The sequence below is a fragment of the Leptodactylus fuscus genome, chromosome 11, assembly GCF_031893055.1.
Source record: "Leptodactylus fuscus isolate aLepFus1 chromosome 11, aLepFus1.hap2, whole genome shotgun sequence".
NCBI classification, from domain to species: Eukaryota; Metazoa; Chordata; class Amphibia; order Anura; family Leptodactylidae; genus Leptodactylus; species Leptodactylus fuscus.
In genome coordinates, this window is record NC_134275.1 from 85259224 (window position 1) to 85270773 (window position 11550).

An 11550-nucleotide genomic window follows, 5' to 3' on the forward strand; every position below is an offset into this window, starting at 1 on the left:
ACGTATACCTTTGCTCCGTGACAAGTATAATGTCCTCATGGTGGCCCCTACATAGTATAATGTCCTCATGGTGGCCCCTACATAGTATAATGTCCTCATGGTGGCCCCTACATAGTATAATGTCCTCATGGTGGCCCCTACATAGTATAATGTCCTCATGGTGGCCCCTACATAGTATAATGTCCTCATGGTGGCCCCTACATAGTGTAATGTCCTCATGGTGGCCCCTACATAGTATAATGTCCTCATGGTGGCCCCTACATAGTATAATGTCCTCATGGTGGCCCCTACATAGTATAATGTCCTCATGGTGGCCCCTACATAGTGTAATGTCCTCATGGTGGCCCCTACATAGTATAATGTCCTCATGGTGGCCCCTACATAGTGTAATGTCCTCATGGTGGCCCCTACACAGTATATTGTCCTCATGGTGGCCCCTACACAGTATAATGTCCTCATGGTGGCCCCTACATAGTGTAATGTCCTCATGGTGGCCCCTACATAGTGTAATGTCCTCATGGTGGCCCCAAAATAGTATAATGTCCTCATGGTGGCCCCAAAATAGTATAATGTCCTCATGGTGGCCCCTACATAGTGTAATGTCCTCATGGTGGCCCCTACATAGTATAATGTCCTCATGGTGGCCCCTACATAGTATAATGTCCTCATGGTGGCCCCTACATAGTGTAATGTCCTCATGGTGGCCCCTACATAGTGTAATGTCCTCATGGTGGCCCCTACACAGTATATTGTCCTCATGGTGGCCCCTACACAGTATAATGTCCTCATGGTGGCCCCTACACAGTATAATGTCCTCATGGTGGCCCCTACACAGTTTAATGTCCTCATGGTGGCCCTCACACAGTATAATGTCCTCATGGTGGCCCCTACATAGTGTAATGTCCTCATGGTGGCCCCTACACAGTATATTGTCCTCATGGTGGCCCCTACACAGTATAATGTCCTCATGGTGGCCCCTACATAGTATAATGTCCTCATGGTGGCCCCTACACAGTATAATGTCCTCATGGTGGCCCCTACATAGTATAATGTCCTCATGGTGGCCCCTACACAGTATAATGTCCTCATGGTGGCCCCTACACAGTATAATGTCCTCATGGTGGCCCCTACACAGTATAATGTCCTCATGGTGGCCCCTACACAGTATAATGTCCTCATGGTGGCCCCTACACAGTATAATGTCCTCATGGTGGCCCCTACACAGTATAATGTCCTCATGGTGGCCCTTACATAGTATAATGTGGCCCCTACATAGTATAATGTCCTCATGGTGGCCCCTACATAGTGTAATGTCCTCATGGTGGCCCCTACACAGTATAATGTCCTCATGGTGGCCCCTACATAGTGTAATGTGGCCCCTACATAGTATAATGTGGCCCCTACATAGTGTAATGTCCTCATGGTGGCCCCTACATAGTATAATGTCCTCATGGTGGCCCCTACATAGTATAATGTCCTCATGGTGGCCCCTACATAGTATAATGTCCTCATGGTGGCCCTCACACAGTATAATGTCCTCATGGTGGCCCCTACACAGTATAATGTCCTCATGGTGGCCCCTACATAGTGTAATGTGGCCCCTACATAGTATAATGTGGCCCCTACATAGTGTAATGTCCTCATGGTGGCCCCTACATAGTATAATGTCCTCATGGTGGCCCCTACATAGTATAATGTCCTCATGGTGGCCCCTACACAGTATAATGTCCTCATGGTGGCCCCTACACAGTATAATGTCCTCATGGTGGCCCCTACATAGTATAATGTCCTCTTGTGGCCCCTACATAGTGTAATGTCCTCATGGTGGCCCCTAAATAGTATAATTTCCTCATGGTGGCCCCTACATAGTATAATGTCCTCATGGTGGCCCCTACATAGTATAATGTCCTCATGGTGGCCCCTACATAGTATAATGTCCTCTTGTGGCCCCTACATAGTGTAATGTCCTCATGGTGGCCCCTAAATAGTATAATTTCCTCATGGTGGCCCCTACATAGTATAATGTCCTCATGGTGGCCCTCACACAGTATAATGTCCTCATGGTGGCCCCTACACAGTATAATGTCCTCATGGTGGCCCTCACACAGTATAATGTCCTCATGGTGGCCCCTACACAGTATAATGTCCTCATGGTGTCCCCTACACAGTATAATGTCCTCATGGTGGCCCCTACATAGTATAATGTCCTCATGGTGGCCCTCACACAGTATAATGTCCTCATGGTGGCCCCTACATACTATAATGTCCTCATGGTGGCCCCTACATAGTATAATGTCCTCATGGTGGCCCTCACACAGTATAATGTCCTCATGGTGGCCCCTACATAGTATAATGTCCTCATGGTGGCCCCTACATAGTATAATGTCCTCATGGTGGCCCCTACATAGTATAATGTCCTCATGGTGGCCCCTACATAGTATAATGTCCTCATGGTGGCCCCTACATAGTATAATGTCCTCTTGTGGCCCCTACATAGTATAATGTCCTCATGGTGGCCCCTACATAGTATAATGTCCTCATGGTGGCCCCTACATAGTATAATGTCCTCATGGTGGCCCCAAAATAGTATAATGTCCTCATGGTGGCCCTCACACAGTATAATGTCCTCATGGTGGCCCCTACATAGTATAATGTCCTCTTGTGGCCCCTACATAGTATAATGTCCTCATGGTGGCCCTCACACAGTATAATGTCCTCATGGTGGCCCCTACATAGTATAATGTCCTCATGGTGGCCCCTACATAGTATACTGTCCTCATGGTGGCCCCTACATAGTATAATGTCCTCATGGTGGCCCCTACATAGTATAATGTCCTCATGGTGGCCCCTACATAGTATAATGTCCTCTTGTGGCCCCTACATAGTATAATGTCCTCATGGTGGCCCTCACACAGTATAATGTCCTCATGGTGGCCCCTACATAGTATAATGTCCTCATGGTGGCCCCTACATAGTGTAATGTCCTCATGGTGGCCCTCACACAGTATAATGTCCTCATGGTGGCCCCTACACAGTATAATGTCCTCATGGTGGCCCCTACATAGTATAATGTCCTCATGGTGGCCCCTACACAGTATAATGTCCTCATGGTGGCCCCTACATAGTGTAATGTCCTCATGGTGGCCCCTACATAGTATAATGTCCTCATGGTGGCCCCTACATAGTATAATGTCCTCATAGTGGCCCTCACACAGTATAATGTCCTCATGGTGGCCCCTACACAGTATAATGTCCTCATGGTGGCCCCTACATAGTATAATGTCCTCATGGTGGCCCCTACATAGTATAATGTCCTCATGGTGGCCCCTACACAGTATAATGTCCTCATGGTGGCCCCTGCATAGTATAATGTCCTCATGGTGGCCCTCACACAGTATAATGTCCTCATGGTGGCCCCTACATAGTATAATGTCCTCATGGTGGCCCCTACATAGTATAGTGTCCCTTGTGGCCCCTACACAGTATAATGTCCTCATGGTGGCCCCTACACAGTATAATGTGGCCCCTACATGGTGTAATGTCTTTGGTGAGGCCCCCTCGCAGTATAAGGAGCCTCAGCTTATTTCGCTTATCGCCCTGTGACAGGCTCTCCGGGGCTGATGTCTCCGTTTGTGGCACACTAGGAGTCAGTCACTAACATTATAAAGCACCTTTCATGTCCTCGGGCACATTCTCGAGAAAGCTGACAGTGCACTGAATTTCCTGTTATGTACCCCTGGGCTGGAGATATAGGTGCCGTTAGTTTCAGCTCCGATCTCTCCTCACTGTCAGAAGGGCGTCCCTGATAGTCTAGCTGGGCTGTGAGGAATGTCCCCCTCTGACTATACAGCGCTATGGGAAAGTACTATTGGGGGGTGTTTGGGCCCAGCTAGACGGTCAGGGACACCCTTCTGATGGTGGGGAGAGATCGGTGCAGAAACTAACGGCAATAATATCTCCTGCCCCTGGGTGCATAACGGGAAATTCTGTGCACCGTCTGCTTTATAGCAGTATATAAAACCGCATGTGCGGTTTTACAACATGAAAGGTCCTCTTTAATGAAAGAGTCACAGAGCAACCTCTGTGTGCACCTCAGGAGTCGCGTCCAAAGTTTTTTTTTTAGCCCTATCCTAAATATAAACTATTGTCAGTCACTGAGATGTGAGTTGTTGGTTATGAGATTTTACGCACCTGACTACTCTTGTACGCTGTACCCTGAAGGAACCACAAGAGGGAGACAAAGGAGCAGCATTATAGCGCTAAAGAACTTATCCTGAGCCAGCGATTGTATGGAGGACATGTGTAAAGAGGTCTAAGCGTCACCCTGCAAGTGGTGGAGGTAGGACTACAGAGACCAGCAAGCCTGATATCTATTACTGTGATGTCATTATACTTGTGTGATCTATGTTTAAGTTTGCTTCATTCATAATAACATATCCCACATGTTGTCAGCATAGCGTAGTCTACTAGGCGATTGTATAGTGTGAAAGGTGGATATGGTGGCCTGGTGCGAGCTGAAAGAACGACCAATGGTCATGGGGCAACCACAACACAGAGCCAACAGGACAATCCCTATTCTGCCCCTAGAGATCTGTCCTTGTGCCCCAAAGTTTACTCCGCCCATAGAGTAAGTGACTGACTTACGGCTTCTACCTATTAGATTACTCCACAGCAGGTAATGGCCGCTATTCACTTCCCCGCTCCAGAGCCATCTCAGCTCCAGCCTCTTGCTTCATATCACATCCTGACGCTGAACATCCGCCTGTAGGTAATAGCCGGCTATTAAAGAAAAAAAAAGCAGTGGGGGCGGGCCCCTTAATCTTGTGGGCCCTATAGCTGCTATGGAGGTGGTCCTGCCGCTGCTGACACTACCTAGGTAGTACGGATTGTGTCACCATGTGTAATGACCGATAAAAATGAATGGAGACTCCCGGTTGTCGATTAATTCAGCCATGTCCAGGAGGAATAACAGAGGGGCAGCCCAAGAGTTGAAATGAAGGATTCTCAGAATTGTTATTTCATGGGAAATCCAATACTTACTAAAACTGACACATCAGAGGGGGGGGGGGGGGACTGCAAGATAATATAGCGGGCAGCCCTCTGTGAAACCAGGCAACACTCAACTCTGCTACATCACACATTGAGTCTAAGGTTACTCCATCCCAACTCGTATAATCCATTGATGTATTGTACGGTGAAACCACCGCCATCTTGGAATGTCTTTTAGATAGAACGTATCTGCCCCCAGTACCAAAAACTGTGACCCGAACATAGAAATATAGTCTCATAGCTGCTCAGTCTGTATCCAATTGCTGCACTAAACGCTCCAGCATGTCTGCAAGAGACATTATTAGGGTTAATGTCCCTTGTTAGGAGCAATTAGGGGGGAATGAAAGGGAGAGCGCCGAATCGAGTGACAGCTGCACGCATTAACCCTTCCTTTTCTGTGCGTTGCTGGCTGGGATCCAGAGGATGAATGCACTGATGTGGTTACCGACTGCAGATAATCTCATGCTAAAAGCCAACAATCACAAGTGGCGAATATTCTGGGAAAGCTGGGTGATTTCCATTATATCTGCTACAGGTCTTGTCATTGCAGAATGATAGATGTGGCTAGACAAGATTCCTTATTTCTGCATAACCAGACCTATATCCCATTGCCTTGGAAATTTGGGCGACAAACGTTGTGGCCAAGGTGTCACTTACTTTTCTCTAATTTCCTATGTATGCCCCCGCTGCCTTCCATGAGTCCTGAAATCTACCTAGATATATATCCACTTATTTTTATGTTCTGCATAACTAGTCTTCTATACCATTCAGGAGTGTTAGAAAGCTGAGTGATTATGATTCCTGTGTGACAGGTCAGATCTATAACCTATTGGATAACCTGCTGAATGTCCGGCCTGTGTGACTCCAGCCTAAGGGCTTATTCACACAGCCACATCTCACATGCATGGAGTGTCTGCGCACAGAATACAGATCGTCTATTTTTATGTCCTCATGGACATGGAGACATCGCAGCAATGCAGGTCTATGGGGTCGTCCTGGCGTTGTCCTCACAGACCTAAAGACATTGACAAACATGGAAAAAAAAGATCATCTACTTTCACAAAAAGTGTGGACTTGTCAATTATAAGTATGGAAGTTTCCCTATAGGTATAATATATAGCCTAAGACATCTGCAGCAGAACTTGGCGCAGCTTGTTTCTTCTAACTGTCCCATCTGTGGGGTGCGGGAATGTCTGAAAGCCGACATTAAAGGAGAGATATTATTAACACAATGGTCTGTCAGCACCGGCCCCCAAACTGACAGCTATCTCTGAATTCCCAATAATTCTCCCCCAAATAACTGTTCCCAGATTGCTATTTATAGTCAGATACTGACATCTGACCCCGCCAATCTTCAGCCGAGCTCTCAGATGGTTGTAAGTGGGAACTATTTGCCCTAATTGAGAAGAATTAAGCTAGAAATACCCTTGTTAAAGGGGTGGGGAGATTCTTTTTTTTGGTTTAGGCCGCCTACTGAGCTAAAGGGTAGGGGGTTCCCATGTGTACAACTATGAAATGTCGTGCGGCTATGTCCAGACCCTACTACGGTATCAGTAAGGGTTAACACAAAGGACAATACCCTAAGATAGCGTCATTACCAGAATCCATGTTTTCGCTAATGCAGATGATTTTGGGACGCCCTTGTGTCTTGCAGGGCCATATTCACGCATGTGATGATGACAGACCCCTTATGTGCAGGTCATTGGTTGTCCGGGGTTCATCTGGTTTTCACACTTGATCTTTTTGACCTTCTTTTTTTTTTTTTTTGTCACCGCTCCAGTGCTTTTCTGTGTCTCTGGGATATGAAAAACAGATCACTGTTTGTTTGTGTTTTATTACGGACTCATTGCCTTTCATTGCTGTGATGCATCTGCATCAGTGAAAAAATGTTGCTGTGTGAACAAGGCCTAAAGCTGCATGTACACTGCCACAGTGGCTTTTAAAGGGGTATTCCCATAACTCTTGTTCAGCTGCCTGCAGGCTGTGTGCTCTCTTCACTTCCTGGATTTCTCGGCACATTGGTGGGCGGGGTTTCACTTGCTCTGCTATCTGCTATGTTTGCAGTTAGTAATGAGGATTGGTTGTAAATGCATTACCACAGTATAAAGCTGATGTGGAAACTGATGTAGCAGAGCTGGATTTGAGTCAGATTGCATTACTTACAGAGGTAATGGGCCCTTATCAGCCAAATTCAATTAAACCGGCTGATAAGTGGAAAAGCTAAAGATAGACAGCACAGTAATCCCGGAGCTCTCACCTTCCCCCTCCCCTATCTGAGGAGCTCGTTGCTTGTCAGCCCCTCCCTCCCCCCTACAAAATGAGCAGATAAGCCCAGTGGCCATAGAAACGCAGTGTTAACAATGAAGTGAATAAATTAAGATAGCGGCCAAACAAAGCAGTTCTGATAAAGCAATGCATTTAGGAAAAGTCTTAAATCCACATAAACTAGCAGTATAGAAAGGATGCTTTTCATGGGACAACCCCTTTAATGTCTGCAAGAAACATGTCTGCATTATGTCATCTGTAATCAAAAATCCACAAAAACATTTGTATGGGCGAGTGTATATAAAGCCATTGAAATGAATGGGTTCATATACTATCCGTAATAACAGTTACGTTCATGTGAATGGGGCATAAGGCTGTGATCACTATGTCCACTGTGGACTGATCTGAAATTCGCAGTTGCGTGTGAACCTTTGGTGTATTCACTAAGTATAGAATTATGCCATTGATACTTAGCCGCTCCCCTTTCCTCCACACTTGGGGGAGATTTACTAATGTATCAGAATTCTGGTTCAGTTTCTACCAAGAAAGTGTTTACCTGAGTTGCACATCTGCAGTGTCTATGACTGTATAAGCCTCACACATGATGTCCTATCAGTTTTTATGTTGCTAATAATCACATTATGGCTGTAGCACATTTTACATTTGTCCCTGTGCTGTGGGAATGTACAATAAGGCTTTCTGCCCCCCTCCCACATCCCAAGCTGCAAGTTCCAGAGGTTTGAGTTTTATTCTGAATGTGTCATCGCATTAGTTTGTTGATTTCGGGGACAATAAAAGTTCCAGCCTTTATTTTAGCCTCAGTTTTCAGTGCACTAAACTTCTCCTTCATAGACTGGAAACCATTTCCGTCACCATCATGTACAATTACAAGATAAACCTGTAGTGGATGGACCAGAGATTTGTGTTGTACATTGTACTGACCATTTGTGTGCTCGGCTCTGAGAGGTCACTGTCTCGTATAGTAATGATTGTTGTCACGACTGTTCCACAGGCACAAGAACACAGCTGTGTCTCTCTCTGGTCAAAACCCGCCTGCCACAACCATCGTGGTTGCGGCTTTCCCCTCCTATGTCGGCTCAAATCAATGAGGCGACATAGGAGGGTGCTGCCGCTAGGCGGAAGCCGCGCTCCAGCGCGCTGCGGCTTCCGCCTGAAGATAGGACATGTCGCTTCTTTTCTCCGATAGCAGCAGCCCGCTGCTAGTGGAAAAAAGAAGCCCGGCGGTCTGCATAGACCACCATTGTAAAGGGGCGGATTTTGAAGTGAAATCCGCTGTCAAAATCCGCCCCTTTGTTCACGTGTGAACGAGCCCAAACAGACATCGCTTTTCATTGCATAGTATGGAGCTAACTTGCTATGTCTATGACCAAAGTATGAAGTTGTGGTGCCGGACAGGTCTGTGCATGTCCATTGGAATATTTCCAGTATATAATATATTAATATTATAAATGAATAGGCTTTACGTGTATAACTTAAAATCTAGACGTGTGAGACAAATTCCGAGTTTATATTTGGTATCAGTGCGCTCATTTTAGTATAACTCACATGTGTTTCTCTCAGTAACAAAATCATTGTTGCGCTGTGTTATTGTACAGATTATATCCTGCCATGCCTATAATTTCCGGTATATTCACACACAGCAGATTAGTTGCTGAAATTTTTGCTTGATTCATGTTATATATGAACTCTATGCTAATAGAGTAAAACCCTGCTGTAAACGCTTTTATTGGTGGATGAAGCGGTGAAATCAGGTGAGACATTATTAAGTATATCAGATAGTGGGGACGTATAATGATGTGACCAGTCATTAACTGCATCACAATTAGTTCTGCATCACTGACTGTAATACTACAGATGACCACTAGATGTCCTCACCACACACTGCCTATAAGCATTAGTACACGCAGTGTCATGTATGACCAGTAGATGTCCTCAGCCACACACTGCCCATCTTTATAGTCTTCAGTAGTTGATACCTTTTTTAATGGCTAACTAATAATGATGACAGATTACAACGTTTCGAAGCTCTCAGCTTCTTCTTCAGGTATATCTAAAAACAATTTCTGAAGGCTGCATATTTATGTACAGAGGGACACATAAGAATAGAATTCTAGGAGGGAGGGTGGAAGAAAGTTATTGGTACATACAAATAAACAATTCATCAGTTTGCAATGTTCTTATCAGTTCACAGAGTGTCATTATGGCTGTCTCAGTTCAGTGATTGCTGTAGGATGCCATGAACCCATGTGACAGATTCATCCCTTTCTGCAATGCTTGAAGCAGGGTCATAAACTTGTACTCATAGATCCGTCTCTCTTTCCCGGATTTAAAATTCCCTCTTAAAACCAAAATTTTCATGTCATTGGTGATATTATGATCTTCATTGCAGAAATTTTTTGACACGGGAAGGTCCATTCTTTGTTCTCTAATTGTATGGCGATGTGAATTAATTCTCATTCTAAGCTGTGTCCGGTCTCTCCAACATACAGATTATCAGTGGGACACTTGGTGCACATTATTACATACACTACATGCGGTGTGTTACAGGTGAACGTACCTGGGGTTTTATATTCCCTGTTAGAGTTTGGGATCTCTATCCTGTCAGTGGTCAGTATGTGAGGGCAGGTCTTGCACCTCTTCTGTCCACATGGAAATGTTCCTTTGTTAGTCAGAGGTGACAGAGAGCTGCTGACAACCATATTCCTGAGGTTTGGTGGCTGTCTGTAGCACAGGAGAGGGGGGTCTGGAAATATGGATTTTAGACAGTTGTCTTTTTGCAGTAGTGGATGTAATTTGCGTGTGATTCCTCTCAGCGTCTCCAGGTGGGGGTTATATGTGACACCAGGGGCCCCCGATTGTTCTCCTGTTTGGTATTGTATTTTAATAACTTTGATCTTGGTATTCTGGTGGCTCTGGTGATTTGGTTTTCAATAGTTCTTGGATGGTAACCCTGCCTCAAGAATGTGTTTTTGAGACCCCCAAGGTGTTTGTCTCTATCTGCAGGGTTTGAGCATATGCGATGGTATCTGATAGCCTGGCTGTAGACAATGGAGTTCTTTATGTGTTTTGGATGAAAGCTATCCCATCTTATGTAGGTAGGGCGGTCCATTGGTTTCCACCTTCCCTCCTAGAATTCTATTCCTATGTGTCTCTCTGTACATAAATATGCAGCCTTCAGAAATTGTTTTTAGATATACCTGAAGAAGAAGCCAAGCGCTTTGAAACGTTGTAATCTGTCATCATTATTAGTTAGCAATTAAAAAAAGGTATCAACTACTGAAGACTCTCAAGTTTTTTGTTTTTATATTTCCTACCCACTGGCTAACACGGTACAAAAACAAACCTTTTCCATCAGCATTAATACATACAATGTCACGTATGACCACTACATGTCCTCAGCCACACACTGCCCATCTGCATTAGTACTCGCAATGTCACATATGACCACTAGATGTCCTCAGCCACGCACTGCCCATCTGCATTAGTACACGCAATGTCACATGTGACCACTAGATGTCCTCACCACACACTGCCCGTCTGTATTAGTACGCACAATGTCATGTATGACCACTAGATGTCCTCACCACTCACTGTCCACTAACATTAGTACACGCAATGTCACATGTGACCACTAGATGTTCTCACCACACACTGCCCATCCGTATTAGTACATGCAATGTCATGTATGACCACTAGATGTCTTCAGCCACACACTGTCCACCAGCATTAGTACACACAATGTCACATGTGACCACTAGATGTCCTCACCACACACTTCCCATCCGTATTAGTACACACAATGTCATGTATGACCACTAGATGTCCTCACCACACACTGCCCACCCGTATTAGTACACGCAATGTCATGTATGACCACTAGATGTCCTCACCACACACTTCCCATCCGTATTAGTACACGCAATGTCATGTATGACCACTAGATGTCCTCACCACACACTGCCCACCCGTATTAGTACACGCAATGTCATGTATGACCACTAGATGTCCTCAGCCACACACTGTCCATCAACATTAGTATACACAATGTCACGTATGACCACTAGATGTCAGTCACGCACATTGAATGGTAGGGATAGCTTTCACGTGTATGTGTATGACTACCTACAGGTCTCTCCACATGTAGTGATCACTGTGTGGCTGAGATCCAGCTTTGATGCGCACAGACGCCAACCATGTGGGTTTACCACAAACTGA